The sequence below is a fragment of the Felis catus genome, chromosome A1 (genome assembly GCF_018350175.1).
Source record: "Felis catus isolate Fca126 chromosome A1, F.catus_Fca126_mat1.0, whole genome shotgun sequence".
Lineage (NCBI taxonomy): Eukaryota > Metazoa > Chordata > Mammalia > Carnivora > Felidae > Felis > Felis catus.
The window spans coordinates 112,493,268-112,513,069 of record NC_058368.1 but is presented as its reverse complement, the minus strand read 5'-3'; the positions used below and the strand labels follow the sequence as shown (position 1 = coordinate 112,513,069).

The window sequence follows — 19,802 nt, the reverse complement described above, 5'->3', positions numbered from 1 at the left end:
CAAAGTCTTCCCATTGCAACTAGGATAAAATTCAAGCTCTCTACCCTGCCCTGATCAATATGGTCCCCGCCATCGCCAATATTCTTGCACATGCCTTGCACACACTGGCCTCATTTGTGTTCCTCACATGCCACAAGCTGTTCCCCAACTTAGGGCTTTGTACATATGGCTCCCTCTGCAAGCAGGAAGCCATCGCTCTTCACCTTGGAAAGTTCAGAAATGCTTTGCCAACCACGCCTCATCTGTCTCACTCCTTCTCATCAACCTTGGGTCTCAGCCTAAAGGTCAATTTCTTTTTTTTTTTTAAATGTTTTATTTATTTTTTAGACAGAGAGAGACAGAGCATGAACGGGGGAGGGTCAGAGAGAGAGGGAGACACAGAATCTGAAGCAGGCTCCAGGCTCTGAGCTGTCAGCACAGAGCCCGACGCGGGGCTCGAACCCACGGACCGTGAGATCATGACCTGAGCCGAAGTCGGATGCTTAACCGACTGAGCCACCCAGGCACCCCCTAAAGGTCAATTTCTTATCAAAGCCTTCCCTGCCACCTCTGCCCCACTCAACCCCTCTACCCTGTCAAGATTGGTTCCCCCCATTATATACTTTCAGACCATCCAGATCAAAGTCTATATTCCCCGCTGGAGTTAAGCTCCTCTTCACAGCAAAATCCTCAATACTTAGATCGGTGCCGGGACTGCTATAGGCCCTCCATACAGAGCCATTGAATGTTCTGCTTCACTTTTGGTTTTAGTAAAAATCACTTTTGTTTCCATTTAATTTTTTAAAGTTCTTAATCAAATTTCAATATGGAATAGGGTGTGACTCCCCTTGTCTCCCAAGCAGAAATGCAGCCCTTAGATGTAACATTTGTTCATTCTCTTATTCATTCAACTTAAATATTTGTGTGATACCTACCATGTGCTTGCCAGTGTGCCAAGTACTGGGCTACCAAGGTGACTTCACTGTTGAAGCTCACAGTCTCCTGGGGGATGTTCATGTGTTTTCTGTCTTCAAGATCCTTGAACACTTGATGAAAGAGTCAGAAACTAGAAAATCAAAATTGTCATTTCAAAGGTGTCAGCCAAAATATACTCAGGAGAGGGGACTCTTTATATCTTTGAGGAGCCCTTTGTTTTATAAAAAGCTCTCACAGGTAAGAGACCATTTGATTATGCAAATGTGAAACACCTTTTCGGAAAAGGTGTGTTTAGCACTAAAGGGTTAAACTATGCAGTACATTCATTGGAAAGGTTGTTACAGGAAGAGCTACATCCCTTGAGACTGTATTTCCTGAGATGCTTCATTCCTAAATATGATTTTTTTTAAAAGTAGCCTTACAATTTTATAAAAATAATGCAGGTTTATTGGAAAAATTCAAATTACAGAGCAGAGGCAAAAAACAGAGTAAAAGTTACTTGAAATCACACAAAGAGAGATAGCCGTGATAAATAAGTTGATAAGACATCTTGCCAGACACCTTTCCATGTGTATAATAAAGCTATTATTGATCAAGTGTGTACTTTGTCCTAAGTACAGAGCAATGTGCTTTACATTTTTTCATTAAATGTCACAGTAACCTCACAATGGAGGTGCCATATAAAACAAATGATCTTTTTTTTTAAATGGAGAAACTAAGGCACAAGCTTTTAAGGATCTGGATGCTGTGAATGCATGTATTTCTACAGCCTGCTTGGGCTGTAGAACACCCAGAAATGTTTCTAACCTTGGAGGGTGTCTTTTTTTTAAGAACTGGTGTTTGCAACTGCTTCGCTAATCATGGGAGGCTATCACAGAATCTGATTGAAATATTCTGTGCACTGGGTCCATTCCTCACTTTGTGCATCCTGTAAAATCTCACATTCTCTGTTTTCTATCCCCAGTCTCTTCCATCTTCTCACACCAACCCCGATACGGCCCTCCTTTCCCCTGTCATTGAACTGGCCTCTTCGCTGTTCCTTCCTGCTCCCAACCCGCCATCACACTCCATCAATACACCTTTGCTCTTGCAGAACGTCCGTAGGAATGTCCCCTTGTGCAGCCTGTCCCAACTTTCCTGACCCAGCCTGCCTGGACCTCAAGGATCTTTCTTGGATGCATGGCACCATGGGAGGAGCACCAGAAGGACAAGAGATACGCTAGGCAGAGATGGTGAGGGGTGAGGGGTTTCAAGGGCATTTGACAGATAAGGAAGTGGAGACTCCAGAGAAGTGAAATAGGCTCCTGAGTGTATACAAACAGTGGGTGATGGAACTAGAATTCAAATCCAGTAAGTCTGATCTGATGCCCAACCTCCTGCTCTAACCAACTATGCACACTGCCTTCTCTCTTGACTCACTCTCACTGAGATATTCTAAACGTCTGCACCCCAACAAAATGGTTCCTTTGAATCCTATGATAACAGTCGGGGAACCACAATACTAGGCAAACTGAGCTGGAAAAACAGTAGTTAGTAAGAGAACGAATGAGTGAACGAATGTTTCAGTGCGTACGGTTGGCATTTCTGAACTGAACTGAATGCGTGTGATTTGGTGATGGTGAAGTCACACAGAACAAGCAGGCCATAAAACTTTATATTTATTCTAACAGTCAGGTAAGGACCCTGAGCAAGCTCAAAAGGCCCTGGATGAATGGAGTTACTGTTCCAACATGTTGATCTTGAAGTGTAGTGAAACCTATTAATTCTATTTGTGTAATGACTAATGCCTCTGTGGATGTATCGTTTACAATATGATGGCATTATTAAGGTGCCACATTAAAGGTGATTTGAACTGATGAATCAAATCAGGTAAGTTCCTCTAAGTCGACCCTGGCTGCTCAAGTCATGTGGTATACCATTCCCCCAGCAGAGACCCACCAGGGGTGCTGTTCTTATCTGTGTTGCTTCCACAAACCTGTTCCTGAAACAGCACTATCACACTATACACTAGAAACCAGAGTTCAAACATTTCAAAAACGAAGAAGTCAACAAAGTCCCCCGCGTCAAATGTGTCACAGACGGTGTGGGAGGAACCTCCAGCCAGACTGCTGTCAGAAATGAGAATTTATATGAGGTCTGACCTCCAGTGGGCTTCTGGCTGAGATGTCTCTGAGGTGGTAACAAAAGCCATCTGGGGACTCCCACTGGTTTTCAGGACCACGGGAAAGAACCTTATACAGGTTAAAATATTTGTTTGACTGTCTTATGATGGCTGGGTGAGTCTCTACTGTCAGCCCGGCACAAGAATGATAAGGAGACATTATTTATTTATTATCCTATTTATCCGTTCACACTTTACATTCCTCCATTCATTCACGAAGATCAGGGCTAAAGAGACACATGTCAGTGGAAAAGAACACCCACCTCTTTCCTTGAAACTCTGCCCCCATCTGTTTCTTCAGTCAGATCTCTATTCCGATCTCTGGCTTTGTGACTGGAATCGGATTCATTTATTCACTCAACACACATTTATCGAGTGCTTGCTCTGTGTCAGGCCTTGGGCTAGACACTGGGAATGCCTTACAATGCAAATCAGGCAGGGCCTCTGCTCACGTGGAAGGTAGTCAAGTCAGGAAGACAGACGTAAATCCTCTATCTCGAGTCTGCGTAATTAAGATGATCCCCAAACATCCCCTTTCTTCTTTTGATCAGCATTGGCTGAGGTCAACTTTTTTTTTTAACTTGTTTTATTTTTTATTTTTTAAAATTTACATCCAAATTAGTTGGCATACAGTGCAACAATGATTTCAGGAGTAGATTCCAGGAGTAGTGCCCCTTACCCATTTAGCCCGTCCCCCCTCCCACACCGCCTCCAGTAACCCTCAGTTTGTTCTCCATAATTATGAATCTCTTCTGTTTTGTCCCCCTCCCTGTTTTTATATTATTTCTGTTTCCCTTCCCTTATGTTCATCTGTTTTGTCTCTTAAAGTCCTCATATGAGTGAAGTCATATGATTTTTGTCTTTCTCTAATTTCACTTAGCATAATACCCTCTAGTTCCACCCATGTAGTAGCAAATGGCAAGATTCCATTCTTTTTGATTGTCGAGTAATACTCCATTGTATAGATATACCACATCTTCTTTATCCATTCACCCATCGATGGATGTTTGGGCTCTTTCCAAACTTTGGCCATTGTGGATAGTGCTGCTATAAACATGGGGGTGCATGTGTCCCTTCGAAACAGCACACCTGTATCCTGTGGATAAATGCCTAGTAGTGCAATTGCTGGGTCATAGGGTAGTTCCATTTTTAGTTTTTTGAGGAACCTCCACACTGTTTTCCAGAGTGGCTGCACCAGCTTGTATTCCCACCAACAACGCAAAAGAGATCCTCTTTCGGCTGAGGTCAACTTTTTAAACTGCACAGCTTTTTTCCTTTCTCCGCTCACCTCATCAGCACATGATGGGAAATTATTTTGGAGGTCTATAAACAACCTCATGGAAAGAGATCTACTCAGGCCTGGCTCGCCTTTGTTGTGTTTGCGACGTGGGCAGAGCCAAAACCGAACTGGAGTAAATAAAGGCACGCAGACAGCCAAGCAGCCATGCCTGCATTGGTTCGTAAAGGAGTTAGCGCCTGGGGCTCCAAGTGACTACCGATTCACCAACAGGCTAGGTCTTCACCTGGAGCTGCTAGGAGGCCAGAGACAACTAAAGTCCCACAGCCACATGGGGCATTTTTGTGTGTGTGTGCCGAGTGGTTTCTAGCAGCTACCTTTAGGGACTCTGCAGCCTTAAGGAGGAACCAAAAAGGTCTCTCTTTTTTTTTTTTTTTTTTTAGCACAACACACAATGAGAACAAAAACACAGCGACAAACCCATTCCTCATTCTCACACTTGGGCTCTTCTTCCTCTCTGAAATTGGAAGAAACAGATGAACATGAGCTACCTAATGGCAGAGGACGCCTATTGCAAGGATATCTGGCAAGGTGGGGTGGTAAAAACATGCTTTTGTTGGCTGGGAAGTCATTCTGTTCCCAGGGCTACCAAGAAGGAGTTGTCCAGCAGGCTTCTAGAACAATACTCGGGGCGTGATTGGGGACTCAGCCAACCCTAGAGTGACCCTCCTCCTCTTTTCTCACTTGCCCGGAATTCCTGGTGGTTCAACTTCTCAAGAGAGACTTCCAAGTTTGCCACCGCCCGAAATGAGTTCTACTGGATAGATTTCATACCGAGCCTCCTCACAACGTATTGGCTCCTCTCACGGCAGCTCATTTGCAATTTGGCAGGGACGTCAGTACTCATCTCGGGGACTGTGAGTCCAGAGCTGTAGGGGCTGCTTCCTTTCAAACCACACGGCACAAGTCAAACCCATTTCTCCAGGAATGACGTGGCTCGGGTCACTTTCCTGACAAGTTTGCTGTGGGCATGGCAGACCCCCTGTGCTTTCTGGGCTCTGCCGCTCCCAGCCCAGCATACAAAGTGAGGGCCAGGAGATCTGCTCAGTACAGTAGCATCCCCCACGCAAGGCATTCATTGATTCGTTTATCCATCCAAGCATTTGTCATACTTCTACTAATGGTCTGCTCTGTGCAGGCTCCGTGACAGATGCCAGACACAAGGCTGAGCAGAAACAGACCCAGTCCTTGCCCACGCCACTGAGAGAACCTAGTAGGAGGGACAAGTGACCGCACTGCAGAAAAAGGATGACGGGCCAGTAAGCGTACAGACCCAGGGGGCAGGGACCGCTGCCCTGACAGAGGTGCTTAAGCTTCTATCTGAGGATGAGCAGGAGTCAGTTGAGCGAAGGTGAAGTTTGGGTGGGGCTGAGGGTGGGGAAAGCCTTCAAGGCAGTGGAGGAAATAGCAAGTGTGAAGGCCCCAGGGCGGGAAGACCAGTGCTGGACAGAGAAAGTAAACACAGACGGGCCTGGAGAGGTGGACAGGACAACCCAGGGCTTGGTAGGCCATGGCTAGTGTTTGGCATTATCCTAACAGCATCATGTGTCAGAGCCGGGCCTCAAGCAGTTGCCTCCCTAGTGAGGAGGAAGGCTGGTGGTGGCAGGGAAGACGAAGGGGTGCAGAGGAAGAGGGGGTTACTCAAAGGACAAGCTCTCTGCCAGCATTTCAGCAGCACTATCACGGTGTCACCTGTGACCTTCATCCAGGGCCGGCCCAGGACCTTGGCCGCCTCAGTCCCATCCCAGCTGGCTTTCCCGTTGCGCTGTGGCCCTGTGCCTGGAGGGACCAGGGTCACCCAGCTGCCTAACTGCTGCCGGAAAGGGAAGGGCAGGAGTGACTGGAAAGTCAGAGGAGCTGGGAAGGCGTGTCTGGGGCAAACAGGCTCCACAGAAGACTGAGTCCACATGCTATCCCCCAGCCTTGCAGGATGTGGGAAATGACACTTCCTCCTGGGGAAGGAGGGGACCGGGGGGGGGGATACTTCCATGAGTCCTAGGTGACACGATATCCTGTATGGAGTATCTGCGGGAAGACTCGTCCCCCCAGGATTTATCTCTGATGTAGGGAAGTGGTAGGGACACATCTATCAAGTTCTTTGCTGTGGTGGATGGTACATAGTGCTACATGGTAGGCCCACATTAAAATGTTTGCTAACTGAATTCTAGAGCAAAACATATGTAATGTAATTTTATTTTTCCCTGATTACCTTAAGGGAGAAATCTGGGACACCCCAAATTAAGAGGGAAAACAGTCCCATTTCTTATTCTCTTGAGTTGGACGGGCTCATTAGAAATGTTTTAAATGGGTAGAGAAGTCTTAGGCTAAACCAGGGCTCCTGCAGACTTTGCTCTCATCATCTTATAAGACATTGATTGTGTTCATTTGTTTAATTGTGGAGACTTTATTTTTTCCCAGGCCAGTGTTCCAGCTAAGGTTGGAGCCCAGATAAGTCTTCACTCTACAGACAGGTGTCCTGGCCTGTGTGCGCACGTGTGTGTGTATGTGTGTGTGTGTGTCTGTGTAGGCGTCCTCTCTTTTCTTGGCCTGTGTGTGTGTGTGTGTGTGTGTGTGTGTCTGTGTAGGCGTCTTCTCTTCTGCTGGCCTGTGTGTGTGTGTGTGTGTGTGTGTGTGTGTGTGTGTGCGCGCGCATGCGTGTAGGGGTCCTCTCCTCTGCAGTGACCTAGGAAGAAAGGCCCTGCATCTGGCTAGCCAGCCAGGAGGCAGCAGATTATCTCAAGACCACAGGGTGAATTCAGTAGACATTACCCTGATGAAAGCACTGGGCATAGCATTTTGCTCACCTCGGGATCTGGACAATTCTTGCTCAGGAGCCCTACTTTCCTTGACAGTAGAGAGGAGGGACCCTATGTATATCCCAAAAAGAGCAAAATGAGGTGTTCATTCACTTGCTTTTTCTTCGCAGCCAGGTCCTAGGAACTGGACCTAGGATGAGGCCAGGGTCCCTTGTGCCCTCTGGCACACTGGAGCGGGGCTTGGGTGCCCTGCCTGTGGACTCGGTGCTAGCTCACTGAAGCCCAGGCTCTCTCCAGGTCCTTTGCAGGGTGGAGCCCTGGGGCTGTTTACAGAGCTTCGGGCACTTTTCATGTGTAAATTTTTCTGGGGAGAGGCCCTTTTGCTTATTCTAAGGGTTTGGCATCTCTAAGAAGCTTAGAACCTCTTGTCTGGATAAAGACAATTCTTTACACTTTACCTCATCTTCCAGAAATCCAGATGACCGTGGTCTCACTCCTGCCTGATCATCTCAGAACCCTTCCAAGGAGAGGTGGCACACAGTGGCTCACTGAATCCATGAATGAATGTGACAGAGTGGGAAACTTCCTGCGGGGTTGGAAGGTGGATCTCCGTGGGAGATACTTGCTCCTTTGAAGCAGAACTCACAAGTGAGGTGCTTTCTACCCTGCGGGACAGGACTTCTGCCCTGTGCTTCTCCTCAAGCCAAAGAGTTCCACGATTCTAGTTCCAAGAGGGCATTTTCAGATCCTCACAGCACCCCTGCTTGCCCCAGGGGGCCCTTCAGACCTCAGTTCTGATGGGAGCTTGGTAACAGAGGAAGAGGGGAAGAGAAAGGGGGAACAGTGTGTGTGGGTAGTGGAGAGCCCAGGATCTTGAGACAGTCCTTCCCTTTGGCCTCCATTTACTCCCAGCTTCCAACCTCGGGAGTCTGGTCAGAAGGGCCTTTGAGTTTGATCTGGGACAGAGAAAATAAAACAGAGTGAAGCATCAGGCCAGGAAGGAGGGTGAGGGGAGAGGAGGTTGGGATTCGTGAGATGGGTGTGAGGAGGACTGTGTGTGGCACAGAGGCAGCTGGAGGTCGGGAGGGAGTGTCGTCGGCCACTTCCCTGGCACGGACAGAAGTCTCCATGCTTTGGGTTGGGAGCTCTTTGGGTTCAAGAAGGAAGTGGCCCGGGAGTCTGAGCCTGCGGGCAACGGCCTAGGTTTCCTGAGGAAGGAAGAAGGTCCAGGAGTCCGGACAAGGAGGGCACGGTGTTGAACCAGATGGTCTGACATTTTAGATTCCTGCCCAGTAAAAAAAAAAAAAAAAAAAAGACAACAATTGAAATTAGACAGTCAAGTGTACACTTTTATCCTGCTCGTTTTAGATCCTCTCTGTCTTCATTTCATTATTCCTTAATTAACAGTCCTTGACTCAAATCAGTTCTTCCTTTCTCAGCAGAGGAATGGACAGTTAGTAAACAGAGGGATCCAGTCCTGGGAGGAATCCTTTGGTCTTGGCAAGCTCAGCCTCCATCTGTTTCCAAGCAAGCTATTCCGAGGCTGTGTGTGTGTGTGTGTGTGTGTGTGCATGTAGGGGGGAGTTGTGGTGGTAGTCATGTCTATGTCCATAAAAACCATCACTTCTTTTCTCTTCCTCACTGCCCCCTTTTCATCCCTGACTACTTCTCTCCATCTTCCCTGCTGCCCCCCCCCCAACTCTCAGCTCTCCTCTGTGTGGAGGGTCTACAAGAGTGTCCTCTCCCCATCCCCTCCACTCCTGTCCACACCTCACTTCTCAGATCTCAGTATTTTTTCCCTTAAGACAGCCTTCCCTGAGCCCAGCCTAGACTGGTTCCTTTCTAGGTTTTCTTGGAACCTGTTGGATTTTTCAGAGTGCCATGTCCCTTTGCTATCATGTACTAGGAAGGTGATTATCTGATTGAAGCTCCTCTCCCTCACTAGACTGTGAGCTCCATGAAGTTAGACATGCCTGTTCATGTCCCCCCGTGTATTCTCGGAGGCTCGCATTGGTCCACAGCAGCTGTCCCCTCCTTCTCTTCCTCTGTAACTCTCTCCCATTACTGTTAGAGTAAATGCTCTGGAAATCCACAGAAGGGGTCAGATGTATTTTTCCATTGGGAGATTTTGTAAATATTCAATGGTAGTTCACATGACCCCCTGTAAACCTTCTCAAGGTCAAAAAGGCTCAAATGAGGGTTCTGGCCTTTCTGCAGGAATAACACTAAAATGGCAGAAGCTCTCAGTTGAGGCAAAAAAGGGGACCAAAGACTTCCCATCCTACATCAGCTTTTCAATGGGTCCTGCTGATTTTAGAGTCAGTAGAGGCACGTGTTCTGTTGCTCCCACCCAGGAAGCTGTGGTTCTAGAGTGGGTGGTGGTGTCTTGCTGGGGGAACGGGCCCCTCACTGATTAGAATAAGCAGATCCTGTGAAATTACACATACAGGCTGCCCAGCTGTCTGCCGCCCAGAACTGATAGTCCCCTGTGCCCGGCCAGATTTTTCTTGCCCAGCTCACGTGGAATGAAAATTTTAAGACTTAGAGGGTCATACAGGGAAACAGGAAAGTTTTTCTGGGCCTCCCGGAGGAAGGGAAGAAAGGAAGTCCTGTGTGGAGTTCCCAGGCTGCGAGATGGACAGAGGCCCTGAGGAAGCCCCTTCTCCCTGAGCTGGCTCAGAACTGGGTCTGCTCCCGGGGGGGGGGGGGGGGGGGGGAGGGGGGCGGCTCCGGCCATAGTCCCTCAGCGCCCCAGCTCCACAGGAGCATCTGGGCAGCCAGGTCAACTTCCTCTGCTCTGAAGCTGGTAGACGTTTGCTGCTGTCAGTAGGGGAACACATCCTTGAGCGGACCTGTGCTCCAAGTCCAGCAAAACTTGACCGCTGCCTTCCAAAGAGCCCACAAAACAGCCCACATCAAACCATCTCTCTGGATCCTTGAAAGTGAGCTCCAACCTAGCTGAATGCCCTGAAGGCCAAGCTTGTAGCTCAGCCCCTTCGGTTTACGTTCCCTCAGTTTTGTTTATGCGCATTTTCTTAATCATCTTTACTGTTTACTTTTTTTACATTCAAACTTGATACATCTTCATCCCGAAGAAGCCAAATGTTACAGAAATACATAATACAGAAAGTGCAAGTGTCCTGTTCTCTCTCTCACCCCCGTCAAGGTAACAACTAGGTCAGCAGTTCGGTCTAATCATCTGGATCTTGTTTCTGTACACATACTAACAAGGGCCTCACTACATTTAATATTTTGCAAACTACCTTTTCTACTTAAATATTTGGAACCTTTCCATGTCACTGGAGTCTACGTACTAAACACCTCAATATTTTCAACACCTCCTGTAAACGGATTTTTCATGGTCTCTCCCTTCTTTTCCCTGTGATTACAAGCCTGGTGTAGCGAGCATCTTTTCATCTTTGCACATTTGGATGGCCACCTGTGTTGCTTCCGGTCCTTTCTATTAGTGGCATGCTGCAGTAAACAGGTTTGTGCCTTTGCTTCTGTGCATGTGTGTGCACGTTTCTGTGGGACAGAATTCTCGAAGCTGCATTCAAAGGTAGGTGCATCTTTAGTTTTGAGAAATACTGCTAAAACGTGCTCTAAAAAGGTTGTGCCAATTTTCACTCTTAGTGGCAATGTGTGAATCACTTGGTTGTCCCTTAAGGCTGTCCTTGGCTTTAATGAGAGGCATGTTAAGATACAGCTACATGGATTGTGTTCCTGCACTTGCTGAGGGATTCAGGCTCAACATAGAATGGGCAATACCACTCAGCACCTGCCATAAAGTCCCACTCAAGGTTGCACATGAGTAATAAGGTGGTCCAAACTTCTGGGAAGGTCTGAGAGCCAGCCAGAGGCAGAATGGAGGTGGACAGATACCTGGGGAGACGCCTGTGTCTTCGTTCTTATCTAAGGAACACATCATTTTTTCTTACAGGATTTTCTGCAGCTCCCCCCACCCAACGCCACGCCACAGACACACACAATCATGTTTCTCAGTTCCCTGTACCCTGGACTCCATCAGTTGTCTAGATAAATGGTCCAAGGCTCACTGAAGATTCCATTACATCCCTGCTTGGGCCTGCAGGTGGACGGGCATGCAGGGAGCTCACAGTACAATGTGAATGTCAGGTTCTGGGAAGAAATGGCATTTCAATCAGTTAGATCTCAGGTGTGTTGTGAATCATTTTGTCTTTCAAATTTCCCATTGCTCTGTCTACTCAGCCTGCCCCTCCTTGTTAGATACAGGACTGCTATGGGAGGAATGGATGTTTGATGTATGTGACTAGAGATGGTTGAAAAAAAAAAAAGCAAAATAGAACCCTCCGTAGGACTCCTGGCCATAAGCTTGGATTAGTCACTATAAGACAAGGCCACCCTGAAGATAATAACTCACCAGAAGTAAGAGTTAACATTTATTCAGCGCTTACCATATATCAGCTCCCACTCCAAATACTATCTAGCATTATATATAATAAACATTTAATTCTTTCATCAATCTTAGGAGGTATGAATTCTTATTATCTGAGCCTCACTCGAGTTAACTAGGTAATCTGACCCCTCAGCTTGATGTAAGCTTTCCTCCTCAGATGTCTTCTTTTATAGAGCATTCCAGACACATCTCATTTGATGTTCAAACAAAATAGTGCTGAGAGGCTGTGGGGAAATGTATTAATGTGCTCATCTGACAGGTGGGAAAACCGAGGCCCAGATATATGCTTTGTGTGAGACCCCATCTCCTTGCTGGAATGCGAACCAAGTCTCTTGACGGCGATTTTTCACATGATACCCCAGTTGAGCGTCTGTCCTTGGGTCTCAGGTATTTCTTCAAAGCTCAGGGTGTTCTCAGGGCTTGAAGCACTGGGCATGGAGCCAGCACAGGTGGCTCCCAGCCAGGTGACAGGATCTATAGACAAACTCTGTCCCCGCCCGTAGCCCGGCATGCCTTGGGCAATTATTTTCAGAAGCCATTGACATCTCGGTTGGCTAGAAAGCCTGGCTCTCACCCGCTGCCCAGGAATTGAACTGCTCATTGGCCCATGGGTTTATGAGTGTCAGCTGCTTTTTCTCATTACCACTTTCAATTAACTCATTGTTCTGAGTCCAAGCTAACGGCCCCCCTTGGGATTCATTTACATTAATGTTGGGGCCCTGGTTTCTTTCTTTCTTTTTTTTTTTTTAGAAGAAAAATTCAGGTTTTGTGAAGTGAACAATTAGAAACATCAGGGGTAGAGGCCCTGGTTGTGGGTCCAGGACAGAAGGGGCACACATTTCCCACAGTGGCTCTGCCAGGACTAGGTGCCCTGGCCACTTAGACAAATTGAACACATCCTTCAAGGCCCAGACCAATCCTTTTTCTTGGAGGCAGCCGGGACTGCAGGACCAAGACGCTGGTGGGTGAGGAAGCAACGTGCTGTGGAGCTTCAAGAAGGCACCTTCCTATCCTGCTGGGACCCACTCCCTAAGGGAAGTGTTCACAGGCTTCCACCAGAGAAGGAAGAAAATTGGAAGAGAACAAACGTTTATTATAACCACCTACTGCATGCAAAGTGCCATAGCTTTCACTTCACATAATCGCCAAATAAGAACTAATATCCCCCTTTTATAGGTGAGGAAACTAAGGCACAGAGAGGGACAGTGACTGGACCAAAGTCACACATCCGGCAATGGTGGCATGGGGATTTGTACCAGCAGACACGGGTGAATGTGGGGAAAGTGAGTGTGAGGGACAGGAGGAGTGCAACTGAGAATTCCTTACAATCCGTTTTTAAAAGTTTCTTGTGAGAACGCGCCCATTTTCATGCATTTCTTTGGGAATCACTTGTTCCTTATTGCCTTATAGATAAGCCAAGAGCGCTGGTTTGAAAACGTTTCCTCTTATTTAAAAAAAAAAAAAAAAAGGTTTCTGCCTCTTCTCCCCTTTCATGTGATTGTTGGTCCAGCTGCTGCTGCTGCTGCTGCATGGCTGGGACTTGCGGATCAGAGTGAACCGTAAGGAGACCCAGCTGACCGTTTGGAGAACGGAAAGACAGGAGGCAGAGACAGCAGGGCAGGCAAAGCCCAGACCTGGGACTGCCACCTTGCTTTTCCAGAGATGTCTCAGGGGAGGTATAAGGACACCCAAGAGTGGGCCCTTGTGCTGGGAAGCCCCCTGTGCCATCAATCAAGGGACCTGGGGTAAGTCCTGCCCCCCTGGGCAGAGCCTCGGTTTCTCTGCCTGGAAAGGGAAGGAACGGCAAGAGCGGCCGTCTGAGGACTCTCCCAGTTCCAAAGTCCTCTGCCGTGGGTCGGAGAAGATCTGGGTCTCACTATTCCAGAAGCTGAGAAAGCTGCCTTACCTATTATTTTTTTCACACCCGGTCACTCTGATGGTAACAGATTTTGCATTTATTTCCCTTTGGGTGCCGTTTTAAGTTGTGAGTTTGTTGATCTCTTTCTCTGACTGAGGACACCTAGTCTGAATGTATTGGATCTGAATCTAGCCAGACAGCAAATGAACCCAGGGGCTGAACTGCTACCCTCCCCACCCCCACCTGCCGCGGCATCCCCCGACCCTCCACTAACTGAACGGGGTGTATGAAATCCTCAACACGGCTGCAGCAGTTTGCAGGCCACCTTTCGTTTCTCCTCCGGAGGGTGTTCCCGTGTATGAGCTAAAGGAGATGGAGCGTGAAGAAGCTGAGAGATCTAACGGAGAGGAAAGGCCGGAAGTTTACAGGGAAGATGGCTAATCCTTGCCAAGGGGGTGAAAAAGTCAGACATCTGGTTGCTGGTTATGTTTCCTGCTGAAATTCAGGGCAAAAGGTCCCCTCCAAGTTTGGATCTGGGTGGGAGGAGAAGAAAAGGAGTAGGAGGATAGATGTGAGACAGAAACCGTGCAGCCGGGGGAGACGGGAAGGGCAGGCGAACACAACTGTTTCTGTATTCCTGCGGCTCAAATCTTCTTCCAAGAGTGGGAAGGAGATTTGGCAAAATATTCAAAGCAATCCTGCTTCCGGGGAGTGAGCACTATCTCAGGGGCCCTTACAGGTTTGCCCTTGGTTCAACTACGTTTCCAGGAGGAGCCGCCCGGCTCGGAGCCAAAGTCCTGCCAGAGGACCGAAGCGGGGAGGTAACCCGGAATTCTTCATTAACAGCGCAAATTAGCGAGAAGGAAAATAAACAGATCCCCGGTTGCTTTGTGTGTGCTGCCGCCTGCCATAACCCCTTACGTTTAAACGGCACTTTGTGCTTTGTATTTCCTACATCTGATTCCCATCATCCCATCTCAGTGAGCAATGAGGAGGTCAGGCCTGGCATATTAATCCCCATTTCACAGAAGAAGCTGGGTGGGAAAGGAGAACCAATTCGACCTGCACCACAGAGCCTCGTGTGGTCTCGATTAGACCCTCCAGGCCCAGATGTGTTCCGTCCCCCCAACACCCAGTGTCACCAGGAACTGAGAGGAAGCCTCAGTTCTGTGTGTGGGTACCTGCAGCTTTCTGGCCAAGGTACTGCTTCTGGGCCACCTTGTGTAGAACCAGTGCTTTGTAACTGAGAACTCCCAAAGCACTTGGCAGTGAGCGCTGGTCCAACGCCTAGTGTGCCGCAACCAGCCGACCCAACTTTAAATTCAGTTTTCCTGAACATGAACTTCAATCGGTAGCTCTTAATTTAACAACCTTCGTTGAAGCCATACTACACAATTCTTTCCACTGCCTGTATGCCTTAACGTTTTCGTAATATAACGTCAGGGAAAACAGTTTTAATTTTATCTTTGACCCTTCAGAGACAAGTGATCCGTCAGCCTGCCTGCCTTCCCTCCTTCCACTCGCTTTTCCACAATTATTGATAAGCACCGTGCCGAGGGCTGAGAAGACAGCAGTGAACTGAACAGGCATAGACGTCGACTTCATGAGGGGAGGATTAACAATATACCAAATCACGTGTTCGAAAGTATGTAGATCTCTCTTCATACATGCCTGGAAGGAAAGGAAGTGCTACGGTAGAGAAAGATGAGCAGGAAAATCTGTATTTAAGATGGGGAAGGAGGCAGAAGACCAGGAGGGAGAGCAGGATGGACTAAGAGAGGGCAATAGCAAAGACCCCTAGGTGGATGGGCAGAGTGCGAAGGGCCTAGAAGCCCGAGAAGAAACCCAGTATGGCCTGAGCTCCTGGGGGAATCCTAAGGCAGCCGCTAAGCCAAGAAATACCTTCAGCGACACACTGGGGAGGATGTTTTCACCATGGACCTCAGTTTTCTCATCCGTACAGTATGAGATACCAGCCTCACTGGATGTTTGAGGCAATAATGAAAATCCTAATGATGGACATCCTAAGCCGAGGTATACAAATGTGTCTTTATCACATTACCAGATTTGCTTCATCGTCACGTCTCATGGGTCTTCCTTGGTGGCGGTTCGAGCACTTTGAGTCTCTCCTACCGTTAAAATATTCTGTGATCTGTAAGCAAACACTGAGAGTTTGGGGTTGCCAAAGGACACTGCATAGCTTTGGTCTAGCACCGCTTCACCCCCCCAATCTATCGTTCCAGTGCTAATGGCAGGGTCTAGCCTAAGTAATAAGCAAGGATTGCCTTTGTATGTAGAAAAAAAATCTTCCCATCCTCTTATCCCTGCCACTTATTTGGGAGACTTTGAAAACTTAGGGAAAATATTGAAATAAATACAGACAACTGTTTTATTTACTGGAAAGCAGTGTTTCTCCACCTTTGGCCCTCTGGATGTCCTCCCTCCTTTGAGACACCTTTTCTTTGAGAATCACAGAATCTTGGGTGGTTGGTATTACAAATATATGGGTACTTTGTTGTTTTCTGAGAATTATATTTCATATCACGTAGTATCGTTTACAAAATCCTTTGATGCAACTCATTTGAAGCCCCAGCAACCCTGGGAGACAGGAGACCTGTCACGTTTAACCATATCACCCCACCTGATTGTCTTCGGGGCACCTGCTGGTAGCACTGATATCCGATGGTGGGTATTAACTGGTGAATGTATTTTGCTTATCACCTCTTTCCCTACTTCTGTAATGTAAATTTGAGGATATCTTTCTTGCTTACTGCTATGTGCAAAGCACCTAGGAATATGTCTGGTGCACAGGAAGCACTCAGTAACTAAGAGTTTGATGAATTAATTAATGAATCTCATTTTATAGATGGGGCAACTGAGGCTTAGCAAGGTTCAGTGACTTTTCCGGGTCCATGCAGGTATTAAATGGTAGGGCCAGGACCAGGAATCAGGTCTTTGGATTTCTCTCTGAGATGCTACCCCTTTTTCTATGCTATAACCATAAGTTCAGAAATAAATGAAATATATTATCATGGATCTTAAATATCTGAGATCACAGTCCTAATAGCCCACTCTTATAATCAACTTAGTGTTTTGTTTCCTCAACAAAGGAGATTAGAAACCCCTAACTAACGTGGGAAGGAGCAGGAGGGAAGGCCACCATCTGACATCAAGGGAGAGGTAGAAAGACTAAGGAGGAGGCCTGGGGCTCCTAGAGGTTGGCTGGCTGGGGCCATTTAGTATAAGGGTAGAATGCTCCCTACATTGTCATAGCTCTAGATGAGAGCATCTCAGCATCACACCATTTGATGCAATGTTCAGGAAAATTCCAAGTTGCGAAGGGCACAGACTATAAGAGTGAATTGCAGCAGACTGGGCAGACTTCCAGTTTCAACTTTATAGACTCCTACATTATTTATGTGTATATACTGAGGTATATCAAGTATAACAAAAGCAAAGGCATTCGCTGTATTTAGTATATTCTATTTAATAAGCCTGGAGAATATGTACTTCATTGTAGAAGGTTTCCATAAAACCGTTTAAAGTCTAAAGAAAAATAATTAAGATATAAAGGAAAAGGTCATTTTGACTGATAGGTCGAGACGCAGCTATGAAATAATGCTTAACATATATTGAATGCCTGTAACATGCCAGGCTCTATGCTAAGCATTTTGTATATTTATCTCATGTAACTCTGATTACAACTCTTTCATGACCCCAAATTTACGGGAGAGTTGGGCTCATAAGATTAAGAAATTTGCACACAGGCAAGCTATAGAACTCAGACTCACACGCAGACCCTTCTAACACCAAAGATCAGGTTCTTAACCCAGTGCCCTGAGCTGCTTTGTTTCTTGTGCGAATCCCGTATTAAGGAGGCTGTGGCAGATTAGAGGTTGAAAGAAATGTCTCCATTCTACCAAACAGCATGCCTTCAACAATTCTTTCCCTGCTCCCTGCTGGTCACAGATGTTAATTAGCAAACCCTCTCTCTCTTCCAGCTGCCCCCCCCCAGTCTCTGTCCCCCAAACCTGCAGGCTCTAGCACCAGATAACCCCATGCCAGACCTCATGGCTGTCTCCTTGCAAACAAAGGGCAATAACCCCCCATCCACTTGACGTAATAACTCATACATGTCCTGTATCCTCATAAAACCTTGTTTATCCTGCTATCTATTTGACATTTACAAAGGAGCATATGGAAGTGAAAAGATATTTTCCTTTGGATCCAAGAAAGGTTTGGACACTTGAATCATGAATTCCTCAAGGGTCCTGGGTTTGCTTTGTATCTTTATGGTGGAATGTGACGTTCTGAAATGTGGAGCTGTTTGTCATGGATAAAGTTTTGCGTACTGAAACAAAAAAAAGAAAGAAAGAAAGAAAGAAAGAAAGAAAGAAAGAAAGAAAGAAAGAAAGAAAGAAAGAAAGAAAGAGAAAGGAAGGTGAATTTTTAGTATTTGGTAATAAAGCCACTTTATATCTTTGAAATGTAATTTTGATCTGCTGGAGTAGCCTCAGAAAGGGGTGCTGTGGTGCTGCCTAAGGGCCAGAAAATGAAAGACCTAGTCCTTTCCTAGAGGGAGAGAGCTTGGCTTCCGGATGATCCATCTGGATAGAAAAGAAGCCTGCAACTCTCAGACCAGAAGCAGTAGTTAGCCAGTGGAGGCAGGTACCAGCCCCACCATGCAAGACAAGGCATTAAACCTCTGTCAACGTCATCAGCTTTCTCCTCCGTAAAACAAGTACGACAAGAATCTGTATCATAAGGTTATTGGGAGGATTAAATGAACTAAGACACATGAAAGCACTCAACTATTTCATAGCACAGTATAAATTCTCAATATAAACTTCAGTTACCCCTACAGTCTCAGTGAGGTCCCAAATACTGAATACACAAATCACACACAAATAGTCACACTATGGTTGAGATAAAGGCCACTAAATGTAAGGTGCAATGGAGACTAATGAAAGGTCACAACCTAGCTTGAGTGGTCAGAGAGAACTGGGAGGAAGGGAAGGTCAAACTGAAACCTGAAGGATAAGAAGAGTCCCTCAAGTGGGAGAAGGCCAGTACAATTCCAATTGTGTTTTTCAAAAACCAACTAGTGTGTGTATGATAACCTCCAAAGACTCTGCAAACGTGAAAGGCATCTGTATGTTAACACTGCTCTGTATTTGCATATCTTTGGTGATTAATGAGGTTATGTTTTCAAATATTTATCAGTCATTTGAGTCTTTTTTATAATCTTTGCCTAAGTTGGTTATTGAAGGGGAAACTGTTTTTCTTATTTGTTTTTAAAGACTCTTTATATATTAAGTATATTAACCTTGTCATATTTATTATAGATAATTTTCCAAATTTCTAATTTCCCCCATTTTGTGATGCTCTTTAAACTTAAAGAAAAAGTACATGGGTGTCTGGGTGGCTCAGTTGGTTAAGTGTCCAACTCTTGATTTTGACTCAAGTCATGATCTCACAGTTCGTAAGATTGAGCCCCACATCCAGGGGCACTGCCAACACGGACCCTGCTTGGGATTTGCTCTCTCCCTCTTTCTCTCTGCCCCTCCCCTACTTGTATGCACTCTGTTTCAAAATAAACATCTTTTTAAAAAGTACATATGCAGGTACATTAATATTCTGATAAATACATTTGCTATCATTGATGTTCTTTGTTAAGAGTTCTTGCCCCTAACATCAGATAAATACCTATATTTCCTTCCTTTCTGATGGTTTTGTTTTTGATTTACATCCTCACAAGATTTTTTTAAATCCCTGCGATGTTTCAGTTATATTTGTTCTACATGTACTGACGATGATTCTTACTTGTTGGAATCAGTCTCTATTATTTATCCTCCACGGAGATAATTTCCTTTCTCATAATCTTGATCGCCTTTCCTGTGTCCTTTGCATTTTATAAAGATTGCTGAACTTTCTCCTCCATGTTAGTGATTTAATTTTCTGAGCATTTAGTTCTTTATTGCCTCCAATCCCGATGATTTTAATCTTACCATTAATATAGCAGTTTCCCTGACTTCTTAATACCCCTTTTCATCTTGTCTTTTTTCTTCATGATTTTCTACCTCTATTACTGGAAGCTATGTTTATCAGATATGCCAAACAGTTTTCAAAACTGTTCTTCTGGGTTCTGCTATCCATCGTTTCCGTTCTCCCATTCTTCCTGTGTATTTCTTCAGATGTTATTTCTTTCTGCCTTCTTCATGAGGGTTTTAGTTGTCCCTTGTCAGGTTCCTCCTTCTTGACTTGGTTCTGCGCGAAGGGGGAGCTACCCACAGGGCAGCTGTGTAGGTGTGCTGCCCAACTCCCCTTCTGTGAATTCAGCACTACAGCAGGTGGCTGTGACAGCTCATGACCCAATTCCC

General features: G+C 46.2%; 1 long non-coding RNA gene across 2 annotated transcripts in view; it reads right to left on the bottom strand.

The window, feature by feature from the left end:
• Positions 1-6,930: 6,930 nt before the first annotated feature.
• The window catches only part of LOC123385921, a 34,064-nt gene continuing 21,192 nt past the window's right edge, over positions 6,931-19,802 (bottom strand). Inside the window, exons 2-4 of one of the 2 annotated variants that reach the window (XR_006599205.1) lie at positions 15,485-15,574; positions 11,142-11,266; positions 6,931-8,414 (exon numbers count right to left, since the gene is read on the bottom strand). This is a non-coding gene — a long non-coding RNA (uncharacterized LOC123385921). Of the gene's footprint in view, positions 8,415-10,223; positions 11,267-15,484; positions 15,575-19,802 lie in introns of those variants that run through there. The other variant, XR_006599206.1, reaches the window with a different exon arrangement.